The sequence below is a fragment of the Coenobita brevimanus genome, chromosome 113 (assembly GCF_032717465.1).
Source record: "Coenobita brevimanus isolate Jiangsu-jjx chromosome 113, ASM3271746v2, whole genome shotgun sequence".
Lineage (NCBI taxonomy): Eukaryota > Metazoa > Arthropoda > Malacostraca > Decapoda > Coenobitidae > Coenobita > Coenobita brevimanus.
In genome coordinates, this window is record NC_137066.1 from 13,801,462 (window position 1) to 13,819,527 (window position 18,066).

Genomic DNA, 18,066 nt, shown 5'->3' on the forward strand with positions numbered 1-18,066 from the left:
CTCCTAATTTTGGCAGTTTTCTGCAGTCTTTCAGCTGTTTTTAGACATTAGAACACACATTGCATTATTCAACAAAATCCCAAACACTAAGAAAACACTGCATAAACAACAACAACAACAAACAAAGAAAACCCTCCCTTTTTGCACAGTACCTCTCCTAATTTTGGCAATGTTCTGCAGTCTTTTGGCTGTCTTTAGATGTCAAAACACACATTGCAATATGCAATGTAATCCTAAGCACTAAGAAATCAATGGATAAACAATAGTTACAAAAAAAAAAGTACACTTACCAACCAGTGAACGACAGTCAAACGTCGTAACCCGCCAGGCTGCAGCAGGTCCATAGGTATCCCACGTGATCTATTGACTAACACAGCCACCTAGCAAAGGTCGAAGAACTCCTCCTGCTCCTCCACCATCTGCTGACGCCGGCCGATGAGCAGGGATGTGCTGCAAGGTGATAGAACCCTACCCACCTCAGGGCTCACTGAAGACAGCTGCAAGTTCGCATCTAACGGCGACTCAACTGCTATCGATATGCTCAGTTGTGGGTCTGAGAGTGAAGACTGGAGTCAAGAGGGTGGTGGTGGTCATGGTGGGTGGAGGGGCTGGCACTCGCTGGGGTGGTGGGCTTGAAGGAGTTGATCTTCATTTGACAATAGGTGCAGGGATTTTGTCAGAGGATGACAATATGAGGAATGCGTGTGTTTAGGTCTGTGCCTGGTTCCATGGAATTTTTCCTTGAGGAACCTCATACGAGCTACCATGCGATACTGCCTTAAATGGAGAAAAAAGGAAGGAGAAGGTAAGATGGACAAAAACAACTGCTCCAACACCCCACAGACAAGAGGCAATATATTAGCTTAAATTAGTTTAAGTTAAACTTGTGCAACTTGGGAGATGAATGAGTTGGTCTGGGGGAAGAGAGTTAGTCAGATTGCTGACGATGACAGAGATGGTATGGAATGCCAAAACATTAAGCCATGTTTTGTTCTTCAGGATCGTAAGAACACAGAAAAGCAATACCCGCGGATTTTCATTAACCTCTCCTAGGCTGCGGGTCCGGAATTTTACGTGCACCCCAGGCCGACACTGGGGCCATTTTCTGAAGTTTCGAAAATTTATTTTTTAAGTTTGCCATTTTGAAGAGAAAGTTCAGATACACCTAACAGTGCAATTCCCAGCTTCCTAGACCCATTCTATGGCTTGAAATGGACCACAAAAGTTGCAGAAATATTGGCAACCGATATCTGCCGCCGAGAGGTGCTGACGCATTGCAACATCACACGTGTTGTTATCATTTTTTTTACTCCTCAAAAAACGTGAATGGTGCTGAAATGTTGTGCATATATTAGATATGATGATATCGAATGATTTCAGTACATAATATGTTAGGATTGCCCCCCAAAAAATATTATGAATATTTTTTCACCTTTTTGATATATAATATGTTTACGGTAGTGTCGAGTTAATTTTTAAGTTATCATTGTGCCCATGCTTGGAAAAGGGAGAGAAAGGGTTGAATTTTCAATCCTAAATGAGAAAATTGCGCGTCCCTCGAAGCTAGGCTCTCCCACGGGGGATGAAATTGGAGGGTCAGATCCAATTAGGAATAGGGGAATTGAGTCGCAACTTGCCGCTCCCACACCACATGCATGGCTAAAAATAGACTCGTAATCCAGTTTCAAAACTACGAATATGTCTACTTATTACGAATAGAGAGTCAAAGCAGAAATAAATACATTTACAGATGGAGGAAAATGTATTTATTTTGCAATGACACGTTCACCTTTCTCTATCATTTTAGCTTGTCATTTTCACAATATATGTTGCTGTCTGTCTGTCGTAAGGGAAAGTATTATATGTTCTGCATGGGTAAAGAAAAAGGGTACAGCTGGATGTTTCCCAACACTTTACACGGTCAGAATTGTGAGACGACCTCCCACTGGCATCTCGCACGAGCTGATTAGCAGGAAGGGAAGTTTTTTCCACCACGAAAGCATCATATGAACACAGAAAACTTTCCTGTTATGCTTGTAAAAGGCAAAGATTATGTAAAATGATTCAAAACAGTGCAACAAACCTGAGCAAAAAGGTAAAGATAACAAACAAAAATTTATTTTTCTTTTATTTTCATGTCTTATTTTTTTGTGCCTGTGTTTATTTATAATCGTAAACAGGGTTGTTGTGTGTGTTTTGCAAAGGGGGGAGAAAGATGATATTTTCTGACTGGGTCAAGATAATGGGTGTAACTATGTGTGTTTCAGCAGGGCCACGAGGGGAAAAATCGTACATGCACTCATCACTGCAGCAGGTAGTGAACTGACAGATGAGGTGTGAGAGCGTAAAGTGAAGGTCAGTCTCATGTCCCAGATGTTCGTTCACTTCCTGAAAGTTTTCACAGTTTTCTACAAATCGCACTGCAACGAATGATCCAAACCAGTACAACTGACCTGAGCAAATAGGTAAAGATACCAAGACAATAATGTATTTTTCACTTCTTATCATGTCTTTTTTGTTTGTTCCTGCATTAATTCATAATCATAAACAGGTGGTTACGTGTGTTTTGCAAGAGAGGAGAAAGATGATGTTTTCTGCCTGAGCCGAGGTAATAGGGGTAGTTGTGCTTGTTTAGGCATGGCCAGGAGTGAAAAAAATGAAAATCCACTCATCACAACACCAGGCTCTGAACTGCTTGATGAGGTCTATGAGAGTGTAGTGTAGGTCAGTTGGAAGACGTTCAGAACGTTCGTTCACTTCCCAAAAAAATTTCACCGTTTTTATAAGCAGCACTCAAACGACGCCTGTGGCCATTTATCGGCTAAACGTCATTCGACGCAGGCGGCCATGGAGGGGTTAATCTGGTAGATGGGGGCATCCATCATTCACTCAGTGTAGGAATGCCTTATGGTCTCTGCATGAGTGACAAGCCAAATAGTTTCCTGTTCCAGGAAACCATTTACTACGTTGGGTAGTAACTATATAACTGGAGTTTTTGGCCGGGTTAAATGTCCCCCAGATTCCTCTATCTAAAATCACATAAGCATGGTAAATGTTTTGGAGAGCCTTGGAGGGCCCAAAACCTGCCCAGGGCACCGACTAAATGGGCAGATTCACATGGCTATGTGGAACATGAAAGGTGTGAAGGAGGAGAGCAAGAGGGTGGAAGTGGTGAAAGTGTTCAAGAGTGCGAGATACGCTGTGATGGCATTGTGTGAAACAAAGATGAAAGGGTGTGAAGTGGACTGGGAGGGTGTAAAGTGTGTGAGGTCGGGCATGAATGGGCGAGGAAGATGCAAGAAAGGAGTTGCATTGTTGAATGAAGTGTGGCCGAGTGGAATGACAGATTACAAATGTGTCAGCTCAAGACGTATATATGCCAAGTTCAAGTTTGAGGAGGTGAAAGTGGCAGTTAGTGTAATGTATGCACTGTGTGATGACAGGAGTGAGAGGGGGAAAGACAGGTTTTCCAATGAGGTGGATGAAGCAGTGGGAGAAATGCCCCGGAGATATAATGTGATCGAACTGGGCGATATGAATGGAAGGGCAGGCACTGGTCCTGGGGATGACATAATGAGTTGTAATGGAGTGTCAGGAAAAAATGATAATGGGAAGCGACTGAAGGATATGTGTCAGGAAACGAGGTTGTGCGTTTGTTACTTGTCGTTCAAACACAAAGATACACATAAATATATATGGTATAGAGGGAATGGGGATCATCTTGAAAGGAGCCTGATTGGTTATGTGCTCGTAGACAGGTTGATGCTGGGAATGGTTCCTAGTTTCAGGGCAGTGAAAGGGCGATGTGATGGTCTGTCAGACCATATGACTGTGGTGTGCAATATGAAGCTGAGAGGAGTGAGGTGGACCAGGAGAAACAGGAGCAGTCAAAGAGAAAGACTGAGAGTCGAGAAGGTGATGATCAAAGAAATGGCGAATAAATACTGGACCAAAGGAGGGGAGTTAGAATCAGTGAATTGGAATGAAATTAATCTGGACAGCCTGTGGAATGCATATAGGAATTGCTTAGTTAGGAATGATAAAGCGGTGTGTGATGTGGCAAGAGTAACAACAAAGAAAAAAGGTACAGCATGGTGGGATGAAGAGATGAAGAGAGCAGTGGAGGAAAAGAGGAAGAAGTGCCTATAGTGTTTACAGGACAGGGGTTCAATTGAAATAAGAATTGAATATACTGAGAGCAAGAAACACGTCAAGAGACTAGTGAAGAGGAAAAGGAAGGAGGTAAATGATGATCTAGGAAGAAAACTCAATGCAAATTACTCTGAAAATAGGAAGTTATTCTGGAAGGAGGTGCGGAAATGTAGAAATGACAGTGGAAAGAAATGAGAAATTGTGAAGAATGTAGGCTAAGTGGTAGATTAACACATGGGGATGAAGTAAGGACCAGATGGAAAGAATATTTTGAAAGACTGGTGAATGGGAATAGAAAGAAAGCAATGCCACTGTAAACATGATTGGTTTTGGAGGTGATTACAGAACGAATGCAGTGATAGGAAACGTGACACCCGCACAGGTGAAGAACGCTGTGAAACGGCTGAAAAATGGGAAAGCAGCTGGTGTTGATGAGGTGTATGCAGAGATAATAAAGTGTAGTGGATAGGGCGGAATGAAGTGCATGTTGGAGATATATAAGAAGGCACTAATGAGTGAAACTGTGCCAGCAGAGTGGAAAAAGGCTGTGATTGTACCCCTGTACAAAAATGAAGGCGAGTGAAGTGAGTGGAAAAAATATCATGGCATAAGTTTATTGAGTGTGGTAGGGAAGGTATATGGAAGAATTGTTACAGAGAACGTAAGAGAGATATCAGAAGTCCTGGTGAGTGGTGAACAGGGTGGCTTTAGGAGTGGCAGAGGATGTGTAGATCAAACATCTGCAGTGAGGCAAATAGTGAAGAAGCTTGAGAGAAGGGCTAGAAGGTGTTTAAGGCATTCATGGATCTGGAAAAAGCATACGCCAAAGTAGACAGAGAAGGATTGTGGAAGGTTTTGGGCATGTACGGTGTAGATGGTAAGCTGCTAGGTGCCGTCAAAATTTTTATGATGGAACTGAAGCATGTGTAAGGGTAAATGGGCATCTAAGTGAATGGTTCACGATCGGTTTGGGTGTGCAAGAAGGCTGTGTGAAGTCCCCCATGGTTGTTCAATATATACACATATATATATATATATATATATATATATATATATATATATATATATATATATATATATATATATATATATATATATATATATATATATATATATATATATATATATATATATATATATATATATATATATATATATATATATATATATATATGGGATGATGAGAGAAGTAAAAACACGAGTAATGGAGTAGATGATGGCGTTAGTAATGAATGGTGATAGATAGAAAATCTCAAATTTGTTGTATGCTGATGATGCAGTACTACTTGCAAATACCAAACAAGAACTAGGTAGACTAGTGTAGAGTTTTGCTGATGTCTGTGAGCATCGTGCCTTGAGAGTAAATTCACAAAAGATTAAAGAGATGGTGACTGCGAGAGAAGGCGATTCCCAGTGTGATGTTACAGTGAATCGAGGGACTGGAATTGGTGAGACAGTTCACATACCTACGTAAAGTGATAGAAAAGTGAGGAAAATGTGCAAAAGAAGTGAAAAGCAGAGTGACACAAGGAGGAGAGCAGCTGGTGCAGTGAAGGCCTTGATGGGAAACGGAGGCTTGAATGATGCTGCTGCATGGAGTGTTAGTGCCAACTTTAACATATGGATGCGAGACTATGGTGCGGCATGAAAATGAAACATCAAGAGTGACAGTAGTGGAGAGGGGACTTCAGAGGAATGTATGTGGAGTACAGCGAGTGGACAGCATACGAATTAATGTGATTCGTGGAAGATGTGGAGTGAGGAAGTCTGTGGACACCAGAATCGAAGAGAATGTACTGAGATGGTATGGTCATGTGGAGAGAATGGATAACAATAGTAGTGAAGAAGGTGTTTCTGAGCGAATTTGAAGGAGGGAAGAAGCGAGGTAGGCCAAGGAGAAGGTGGAGGTATATGGTGGATGAGAGTGTGAGGAAGAGAAGTTTGGAAGTTGGTGTGGCTAGGAGACTGACAAGAGATCGAGCTGGCTGGATGAATTTTGTGAGAAGTGCATGACAAGGGATTTCTTACCCCGTTTTAACATGACAGCGTCCGGATTGACTCTACTGGATACGTTTATGTGAAGCTACAGTACCTGATGAATGTTTTTTGCGTATCAGATAGAGCCAGGATTTGGGGGGCTTGAATGGTGAGTAAATGGAAGAGTGGCCCAGTGGATTGGGCAGATTTGGGCTGTCTGGACATTGCTACTCCTCACCCTGCTCAAGGGTGGGAAAGGAGGTCCGGATGATGATGATGACTGAGATGATCCTGGTCTAAGTAATACGACAGAAAAAAATATATTTTCTCTTCGTCTTTGTTAAACTTTCTTTGGGAAGGTCAGATTTTTTTGAGTCTCAGCAACTACTGTTTTTTTTAAATTAAAAAGTACGTTGAATGGGAAAATTTGTACAGAATCTCCATTAGCACTCACTATGATGATTCTCACCTAAACTATAACAGCCTGGTGGTAGCAGGAACAAAGTATATAACAAGCACAGCAAAACTGTGGAGCCCAACTCCACAACAGGCGCCTCCAACAGCAACTGCAAATTAAGGCACACTTACTACTACAATTACTATACTTCCTTAACTTTACCGTAGTTAGCCATACACTCTTTTCTATAATAGCAATACACTCTTTTCTATAATGCTTTAAATCAGAACTAATTCTGTCCGCGATAAAAACCGTGCTTGCACACTCTTAGCAAGCTGTGGAACTGGAAAACATGCCGTCTAGTGAAGTAGTTAAAATATTTCCCCCGAAACATTTCCAAGACTTATACATTTCTCAGGCGCCCATCGTCCTGTCGCATCTGTCCACCATGACAGGTACACACCACGGATACCACTTCCATCTCCGGCCTAACTTGACCGAAGGGGGACAGGAAATTGTGGACTCGCAAAACAAAAGAGAGAGAGAGAGAGAGAGAGAGAGAGAGATTACAGCTAGCGAGCGCAGTGTGCGAAGCCAGCAAACGTGGTGAAGTGATGTTTACGTTCAGCTGAGAAATGAACAGCCCGACATGACCCGGTCAAGGCCGACACAACACTGCCCGACCGCTATGGTTTTCAGAGGCTAATCACTTTTCTACTGTATGAGATAGAGAATAGATTCTCTAAGCAGTTAGTAGACACATTCAGTAAATTTTGTTTTTAGCTATATATTTACTCATAGGACTAAAGAAACCCCTTGGAATCCCAGCTTTCCAAGGGAATTTACCAAAGGCTTCAATTGACGTGCTCTACAATGAAATAGATTTTAAAAACATTTCCTGTTGTAACACTATTTCCTGCATGAAATCTAACAAGTAAATATCGGATAGTATGCTCATAAATTTACATGAACTTTTTTTTTTATATTAAGGGGGTTAAATCAGTAAGGGTATTCTCTCCATTTCTGGGTTTAATCATTTGATCAATAGCCAAGTGTTTACTGACACAGTTCATTGACACGACAAGTCGGGAGCAGAGAACTGAACATTACGCGTGTGTTAAATGCTACAGCGCCTCATTGTGTGCACATCCAGCATTCTTAAGCATTGTCGACATTATGTGCCAACTGTGTGTGTATGGATAGTTCGTGTGTGTGAGAGAGAGAGAGAGAGAGAGAGAGAGAAGACTTGAGAAAGTAAATATTTTAGCTCAGTTATTCTTCTTGTTATTGTTCAACTTCCTCACCAGAAATGTTGAAAGCTCGCACCAAGACGAAATTACGATGATAGGCGTATGTACAAACGTTCACTCACTCGTTACGCGCATGCAAAGTGCACTTTACTGGTACTGTTACATGGAACATACAAAAAATGTCCGGTGTGGTAATTTGCCCTTGATAATAAGAGAAAGAATCAAAATCATGTTTTATATGATAATTATAAATGTAATGAGGACAGTCCACCAGACGTCTTTCCCTCCCTTTTCCAGACTCTCAGCAAAATATCGTACAGAAAAACAGTAAATCCTTCGCTATAACAGCCTGTGTTTACCACCCACACACACGGGAGGTAATAAGGTTTCTGGTCTTCTCTGCCTGTCTTTCTGTCTACCTGCTTCTCTACGCTTTAACTTTGAAAACCTTTCTTTGATATGAGGGCTTACATATGTTACTTAGTTTTTTTATTTTTCTTAGGGCTATTCAATTAAATATTTTGGGCATATTTACGTTACTGAACTGTTGCCGTTTGGCTAGGCATTTAACGTTATTGCCTAAGTTTTGCCGTGATTTCAGGCAAAGTAAAATAACAAGGGGAAATAATGCGTAACGAATGAGCGACGAAAGGGTAAATGAAGAAGTCATGTCAGTATGAAGAAAGTACTGAGAAGGTTGATTGAGTAGATGGAGGAGATAGGGGAAGGGGGAAATGAATTTACTTCATGAAGGTAAAAGAAAGGGGAAGGGAGGAATATGGAACGATGGAGAGACTTTTTGATCTATTGTGGTTGACAGCGATCTTGATGTACGTAAAGAAGAAGGGTGACGTGGTAAGAATAAAATATAAAATGTGTCATTGGAATGATGAGAGCACAATTGAAGTGAACAAAAAAAGAGAGAAGGGGGAAGGGCCAGAGAAAGGGAACGAGGCAAGGAGAAGGCCGAGGAGCAGGGGATGGGTTAGGGTGTGGGAGAAGGATGTAGGGTGGAAGATGACTGAAATGTACAAGTGAAGGACAAAAGGATGAGTGTTGAATTGGCTTGTGTGAACGAGTGTAAGAATTTGGGAACTACACACTGTGAAAATAAAGATTAATGATGCTTTTCTCCATCACTGCATACTACTGATACGGGGTCAGGGTGGAGAAAGGGGAAGGGATAGGGAATAGTATGAGGGGAGGAGGTAAGTCTAGGAAGAACAATGAAGAAAAAGAAGGGTCAGATTCATGCCTATCAACTACATGTTTGTGAGGTGCACTCGAAAGTAGTAATGTTGGTGAGGTGCACTCGACAGTACAAAGTGGTATTCCCCAGTAGAGAGATCCATTGCCCAGTTAACAGTTTATTCCATCTGAGTGTTTAGAAAACTTCAGAATAATGAACGTGAGGGTGAGCTCACAGTGAGATCATGGGAAGCCAGTGGAAAGAGACATTGCAGGCCCTTGGCTTATGTTTGCTGGGAGTATAGAGAAAAATAGCTTCATATACAAGGCTGAGGAAAAAGTTTAGGGCAAGGAGAAGGGAGAGGGGCAGGGGGAAGGGTGAGGTGCATGGGGAAAGGTTAATGGTAGAAGGAGAGATGAGGTGTAAGGGGAAGGATGAGGAGCAACGGGAAGAGTGAGTTGCAGTGGGAACATGAGGGGCAGGGGGAGAAGGGGAATGGCAAAGGGAAGGTTCAGTGGCAGAGGGAAAGGGTAAGTAGTAGGGAAAGGGGGAGGAGTAGAGGGAGGGGCAGAGACAAAGGGAATGGTGAGAAGCAGGGGGAAGGGTGAGCGGCAAGGGACAGGTGAGTAATAGGAGAGGTGAGGGAAAAATGGGAAAGATGAGGAGCAAAGGGAAGGATGAGTCCCAAGGAGTAGGATGAGGAGCATGGGGAAGAGTGACGAGGAGAAGCGTGAAAGTCGGGGGGAAGAGTGAGTGGCAGGAGGGAAGATGGAAAGGAGGTGAGGGTGAGTTGCAGGGGAAGGATGAGGGTCTGGGGGAATAGCGAGGGACGGGAAAAATGGTGGGTGCCAGAGGAATTGCAATAGGTAGGGGGAAGGGGGAGTGACAGGGGAAAGAGTGAGGGGCTGGAGGAATGGTGACGGACAGTCAAAGGAAGAGTGAGGGGTAGGGGGAGGGGGAGAGGCTGGGGGAGGGGTGAGAGCAAGGGAAGGGGTGAGTGCCTTTCCACTAACTTTCTCTCTGTTGAGCACCTCTTCTCCTCCCCTAAAAATCACCTTCTCCTCCTCAGTCTGAGGCGACTGACAGCAAAATCTCCCCTGTATCCTCTTAATTTCTCCATACTCATTTCAAAGCCAAAGGTGGCTGTTGTGTATGTGTACTGAGCAACGTATCTTGCTTTCGTGCTCCTGAATTTGAATCTTCTGAAGTCTCTACTCTCTGGCTTTGGCTTTCCTGTCGTTCACTGACTATTTAACTCTGTGCTGTTTCCTTATCCACTGATTCTACTGCCTATAAAAATTTCCTCGACTGTCGTCTAAGAAGGAACACATCCTATCAATTTCTCCTTTCCTTGAAATCTCCATTCAAAGAGATTTCAGTGTTCACCACCACCTTTGGCTCTCCTCTCACTCACTGATCCACCTGGTGAACAAGCCTACATCTTTTCTAACCACAATGACCTAGAGCAGCTTGTACAGCACCCTACCTGTATCCGTGACCGCCTTGGAGCGTGTTCCAACAAACTTGACCTCTTCCTTATAACTAATGCTTCTGCATATGCTATTAATCTTTCCTCTCTGGTGGGCTCCTCCGACCACAACCTTATCACCTTAACCTGTCCTATTGGTCCAGTGAGGACTGTGGACCCTCCCAAGAAGCGACAGTTGCGACACTTTGGAGCTGTTGATTGAGAGGTCCTCAGGCAATATTTCTTTGATTTTCCCTGGAATGATTATTGTTTCCTTGGCCAAGAGCCATCTGCATGTGCCATGCGCATAACGGAGGTTATTCCTTGGGCATGGAAGCATACATTTCTTTCTCATATCCTCTGAATAATGCAACAATGAAAATACGCTTGTTCTAATGCTGTCCACAAGGAGAAAGCTTAAAAATGGTAAAGTCACTCACAAAAGAAGTGGTACCTCGCTAGCCAATCCCTCCGCGTTTCGTTTTATTTTTTTTATGTGTCTGACTCTGTGCATAGGCTTCGGGGCCTGTCCCTAGGGCATATCTCCAAGGTACAGTAGCCCTCCTACATCTTCCAGCAGGTTACGTTAACACCCATTGTCCATATTGAATACATGCTAAGGCTTTCTCATACAAGACTGGTGTACTGGTATTAGTGGGAGTATTTCTACATCATGGTGGAGGGTTTTCTGGTAGATCAGTATAGTCTACTTTTATGAAATTCAAATCCATAATCTGTTCCCTGCCCAGCGGCGATCTGAACCATGGTCCATTAGGACTGCAGGCCACCTCTCTACTTATTGAGCCACCACCTCTCTCTATGTTGTAACCTTTACAACTTCAGGCGATTCAAATTGGGCCTTGAGATACTATGCCTGAGTGAACCCCAATTAGAATTTAGTTTCACATCCCGGTGAACTAATGTAGATATGCCGTGTGAGAAAATGTTCTTCATAATATTGCTTTGTAATTAAATAACTCTACTGGTCAACAAAAACATTACTTCAATTTTCTGAATTGAAATGATCTCATTCTAGGGTAAATGAAGGTGCTGAACTCGAATACGGCATCAGTAAGGTCATATCAGGTCCGGTTGTTGAAAACCAGTATATCGATGTATTTTGCACACAGGATGTGACTCGTACATTTGTTAGTTTAGTTCCATTGATTAAATTTGGATTTTTGTTGCAGGTTACAAATACTGTTTTAATTTCTGTTCTTGCAGAAACTCTCAATCACTTTGACAGTGGTGAAAGATGGAATGCTGCAAATGTGTAAGCAATCCTGACCGTTTTTGTTACATTTGTGGAGCCTTCCCCCAGGAAAGCTTCAAGAAACCTATCATGAAGGCTGTTCGAGTGAACTACAAAAGCTACTTCAAATGTCCGTTGGGCGACCAAGACAAGAAACGGGCTCCTCACATAGCATGTACGTCCTGTGTCAATCACCTGAGTGAATGGATGCATGGAAAACGAAGTTTGGGCTTGCCATTCGCTGTACTAATGGTGTGGTGAGAGCCCAAAGACCACAGCAGTGACTGCTACTTCTGTCTCACGAACATCAAAGGAATAACTGTTAAGACAAGAGCCACAGTACAGTTTTTTTTTTTTTTTTTTTTTTTTTTATGTGTCTGACTCTGGGCATAGGCTTCACAGCCTGCTGTCAAGGCCCAGCAGTCCTCCTACATACCATACACCTCTACATGTCACCACTTCGGCGTTAACACCCACCATCCATATTGAATACATGCTAGGGCTGTCTCATACAGGACTGGTGTATTGGTATTAGCGGGGGTATTTTTACGACATGTCGGCGGGTGTTCTGGTAGATCAGTAATGCCTGATTGAATGAAATTCAAATCCTTAAACTGTTCCCTGCTCCAGCGGGGATTTGAACCTGGGTCTGTTAGAACGGCAGGCCACCTCTCTACCGATTGAGCCACGCCTCCCGCAATATCGCTTCTGCAATCCAACCAGTGCCACATAGTGCAGAACTACCGATTCCAAACCCACCTGTTGAACATGAGCAGCGAATCTGATTCCAATGATAACCCCATGGATAATGACTACCAGGACGACCCTGGAAACAATGGGTCCAAACCCTTCAACCGGGGAGCCCTTCTCGATCTCATAGGGCCCTTGATTTATCTAAAGAAAAGGCAGAGCTCCTGGGATCACGACTGAAGCAGCATAACCTGCTGGAAGATGGAGTGTGCATCACTATGGTGCGTCACTGGAATAGACAACTGTCTGCGTTTTTCAAAATGGTAAACAACCTGTATTGTGATGATGCAGTGCCTCTAGTGCAACAACTCTGGAAGTCTGATCCATACAAGCCGGATGATTGGAGGATAATTATAGATTCGAGAAATGACACTCTGAAAGCAGTCCTCCTAAACAACGGGGCTTGGCTTCCATCCGTACCAATAGCACACATGGAGAAGATGACTGAGAGCTATGAAACTATGAGGATTGTGCTTTCTGCTGTCAAGTATGAGAAGCATCAGTGGAAAATATGCGGGGACCTCAAAGTGATCAGTCTACTTCTGGGCCTTCAAGGTGGTTACACAAAGCACATGTGGTTTCTCTGCTTGTGGAACGGTAGAACTAATGCTGAGCACTATGTAAGAAAACAATGGCCGGCAAGACCAAAAAATGCACCTGGAAGGTTCAACTGTCTTCACAAACCCCTTGTGGTTACAGAAAACATATTTTTGTCTCCACTGCATCTCAAGCTCGGCTTGGCGAAAAATTTTGTAAAAAACATGGATCAAACGGGTACTGGGTTTCAGTGCTTGTCTATGACGCTTGGTGGCGTGGTATCCGAAGCCAAGTTGAAAACAGAGGTCTTGAATGGTTCTCAGATCCATATGCTGCATAATGATGGTGACTTCATCAAGGCATTAAACTCGCTGGAGAGGGACACATGGGAATCATTCATGAATATCTCACAGAACTACCTTGGAAACCATCGTGCTGGAGGTTTGCTCTCATTCAGCCTGTCCCAAAGAAGGGTGACTATTCCCATCCCTCTAACTATCGCCCAATTACTTTGACATCCTGTGCTTTAAAAGTTTTCAAGTCTATATTAACAAAAAAAAATAAATAAATAAAGTATCCTTCCTATCACAACCTTCTTTCAGGTTGTGAGTATGGGTTCCACCAGGGATGCTCCACTGGCAATCTTCTCACCTACCTTCCAGACTCCTGATCCTCCTCCTTTCGGGACTTTGGCGACTGCTTTGTCATTGTCCTTGACATCTCAAAGGCTTTCGATTGAGTCTGGCATAAATATTTAATTTCTAAAGTCCCTCTTACGATTTCTACCCTTCTATCTGTGCCTTCATTTTCAGCTCCCTTTCTGGTCGTTCCATAGTTGCTGTTGTACACGGCCACCGTTCTTCTCCTAGAGGTATCAGTAGTGTTCATTCTCAAGGCTCTATCCTATCACCAACTCTCTTCCTTTTATTCGAAAATGGCATTCTAAGCTGTACAGTACAACTAACTCTATCCACTCATGCTACTCTGCCCTTCACCTTTCCATTCGCCTCCCGTGGCATCCATCTCAGCAGTTGCTTTAACAAACAAGGACTCAGGCTATGGCATATCTAATGTCTGACCTGGCTTATATGTCTGATTGTTGTAAAAGTAATATTGTTGTTTTTAATGCATCAAAAACTCAGTTCTTACATCTGTCAACCACGAAAATCTTCTGCAAGAGTACTTCAAATTTGTAACAATATCAAACTCAATCCTTCATCATCATGGCAGGGGGAGGGGTCAGAGGTAGAGGGGCAACGGTGAGTGACAGGAGAAGGCTGAGGAGGAGAAGGGCATGTAACAGAGGGAAAGCTGAGCTAATTACTTATGCATTTAGTGATGTAGCAATAACATTTGGGTCCACTAGTCAGCAAAAGAAAGAGTGTCGCTTAGTAGTTTAGAAGCTTCTCGAAGCTTGTATTGTGGAGACACATCCTTTTCTGCCTGATTTTAGTTCTGTTGTAATATTGTCCTGATGTAGCAATATCTCCAAACACAAACTCGCTTCCATAGTTGCTGATTTTAACAACAGTACTATCTTCACTCCTCTATTTCATCAGTCACCTTTAGAGGTGATATTGGCAAGCACACAAACTATTAATATGAACATTATGTGCTGGAACTATTTCCGTGGGATACTTAGGGAGCAATTTACCTCCTTAATGTAGTTTACCATGCCAGGGTCTTGTTAATGCATACGCGGCCCACAGCCAATGTGCGCTCTGGACGGTTGCAAGAATTAGGAGTCAAAGGACAGCCGCTGCAGTAATACTGTAGTTAACCCGTGGAGGCGGCGACTGGCGTTTGCTGGCTTTAACTTCCGTGGCCCAGGGATCTGTTCACAGACATAACCATAACTGAGGCAAGGCCAGATCTAGACCTTTAAATTCACTGCTTGATTCTTTTCAGTATGAAGCGTGACACAGTAAAGCTGTTTAGTAAAAGCATACTGTAACATGGGAAAAACCTATGCACAGATGAGGGTTAAAAGAATTTTATCGAGGCAACTTTGTGTAGTGAGTGTACCTGTACATTTCACCACTCATCATCACATTCGACAACGATACAGTATTATTAACCTCTTCAGCTTTCTGACAACTATACTGTACGTATATTATTTTTGCTAAGGTCAGACAGCTCTACTCAGTTCACCTGTGGCATCCTTTACCAGATGGAATTATAATTTGTCACCTCATCATCAGGCATGATATTATATATATATATATATATATATATATATATATATATATATATATATATATATATATATATATATATATATATATATATATATAATGTGGTGGTAGGTGGGGGCGCTCACCATCCACTCACTCGATGTAGTGCTGCTGTCGGGTGTCTGCCCTTTCCTCTCCTCCATCCTTCTTTCCTTCCATCCTCTTCTGTCTTCCTTTCCTTCATTCTTTCCTTGTCCTTCTGCCTACGGGTGACTTTACACTCCCTCTTCTGTCTTTCTTTCCTTCATTCTTTCCTCTTCCTTCTGCCTGTGCGTGACTCTACACTCAGTGACAAGCCAAATGGTTTCCTGAGCACCAGGAAACCATTTACTACCCTGGGTGGTAACCGTATAACCAAATTTTGGCGCCTGGTGATTTAGTAGGTAATTATTGCACTCCAATCGGATTGAGCCGGTGAAGGTTTATATCTGAGGGGTGGTTGGGGTTGATTGCTCATGTAATGCCACTAAGGGATGAGTGAGGCTGGTCACTCTCATCTTAAATGTAGGGACCAACTCCCTAGCCCCGGGCTCCAACGCTCCTCATGGGGCTATGTAGGATTGGATGATGGATATATATATATATATATATATATATATATATATATATATATATATATATATATATATATATATAAAATCTCATCAGCCGTTTGAATGTCCACTGCAGGACCGGCCTATCCCGACCGAAGTGGAGACGTTACAGCCATCGTATCTCTACCAAGTGGCTTAGGTTGTCTGGTAGAGACTGTGTGTAGGGTGAGAAATGCTTGTAAGTGAAATTTTTGTGTTGAACTGGCTTTGGACGTATGTGTAGTTTGTGAACCAAGTGTAATCGGCCCGCGCAAGCCGACTGGGTGCAAGCATACTTTTTATAGTATGCAACACTCTTTCAACCAGAGCACCCCTTGTGTCCGCCAAAGTAGTATGTGGCCAGAAGAACGCTCCCAAAGTTTATTACTCTGGTGGGGCGCGAACCCTCGTTCTTCAGTATATATATATATATATATATATATATATATATATATATATATATATATATATATATATATATATATATAATCGTTGCCCCCTACTTGTCTTTCATTTATTTTTCTCCGAAGAGGGTTAGGTAGGTATCGCGGGACAGGGGCAAGCAGGAAGTCAGACACAACAATACGTTAACTCTAATACTCACAAGTCCATTAAAGACCGGCGCTACGTAGGTACGCTTCACTACAAGTTAAGAGGTAGGGATTCTAAGGTTACTCAAAATGATCCTTTCACTTTCCCATTTATTCTATTAACCCCTAGGTACTATTTACAATTTGTACAATAAGACAAAAAGCAACAAACTCCTTATCTTATTCAGCAAACTCAAAATCCTAGTACTGCTGTAAGATCTCACTGTCATTTAAAGTTGTTAAATCAGACAATAATATTCAGTTCTATAACTAAAATTCATAAAACAAACAGTTAATCATCAGTGTCAAACTCGCAACCAAAAATAGAACTCCTCTCTACAGTAATCTCAGCTCTTAGTGGCCACTTCAGTATAATTCTTAACCTCGTTAACTATTTCTTCTGATTCGCCAGTTTATTCAATACACACTGTATAATAACACTCAAAAAACATCATGAACTTCACTTTGTTAAACATGATCTTCCTCTCACAACATTATAAAACTAAAACCATACTTTATTCAATGTACCACTAGCTATTTTACCGGTACTACTCTCATTTGAGAGGGATACACCTCAACACAATTATTAACACTTAAATTTATATCCTATGTCAGTAACACTTACAGCCCTTAAAACAACTTTTCACTTTGTCACTGAGCAAAACAAATTGCCCTATATACCACTATACTCGTTATTTGGTTATTATACTCGTTATCAGGCCCGTCCTGTTACAACCTACCACGGCTCTACAGTATACCTCCTGTGTTGTTTTATTATATCTATCCATCCATCTACCTATCTATCGCTAGACGTCTTAATCCCGTAAGGGGTGACCACAAACAAATCGCATCCATGTCGCTCTGTCCTCCGCCATTTCACTGCCCTGCTCCCCGCTCACCCCCCCTCTCTCATATACCTCTTCATTCCATCTCTCCACCTCATCCTCGGCCTCCCCCTCCCTCTCCCTCCCTCCACCTCACTCACACTCTCCTCATCAGTCTCTCACTCTCCATCCTCTCCACATGACCAAACCACCTTAATGTGTTTCTCCTAACGCTTCCTATCACATCTGCATCCACACCACAATGTTCCTTCACTTCCTCATTTGTCAGCCTGTCTCTCCATGTGACTCCACATGCTCCTCACAAATAACTCATCTCCACTTCTCTCACTCTTGACTTCTGTCCCTCCAAAAACTTCCAAGCTTCACTTCCATACGTTAGAGCTCGTATAACAATACTGTCGTGTAATAGCTTTTTCACTTCCATGCTCACTTCCCTGTTTCTTATCACTGCTTTCAAGGAGCCAGCAACCTTTCTTCCCTGCTGCACCCTTTCAAGCACTTCACCCTCTAAACTTCCATCCTTACTCATCACACTACCCAAGTACTTAAATGCACTCACATTCTCCATTTCCTCCCCATCTAATCTCACTGTACATTCACTAACTTCACTTCTCTCAAAGAGCATAATTTTACTCTTCCCTACATTCACCTTTAGATTCAGTTTCTTACACACTCTCCCAAACTCATCCACCAAGCCTTGCAGCTCCCCTTCGTCTTCACTTAACAACACAGTATCATCTGCAAACAACAGTACAAGGAGTTTCCAAACACTGCCCTCTCTCACTAGGGCCACTCCAACATCCACTGCCCTACCTTGTATCTCTTTTTTAATCCCATCCATATACAGATTGAA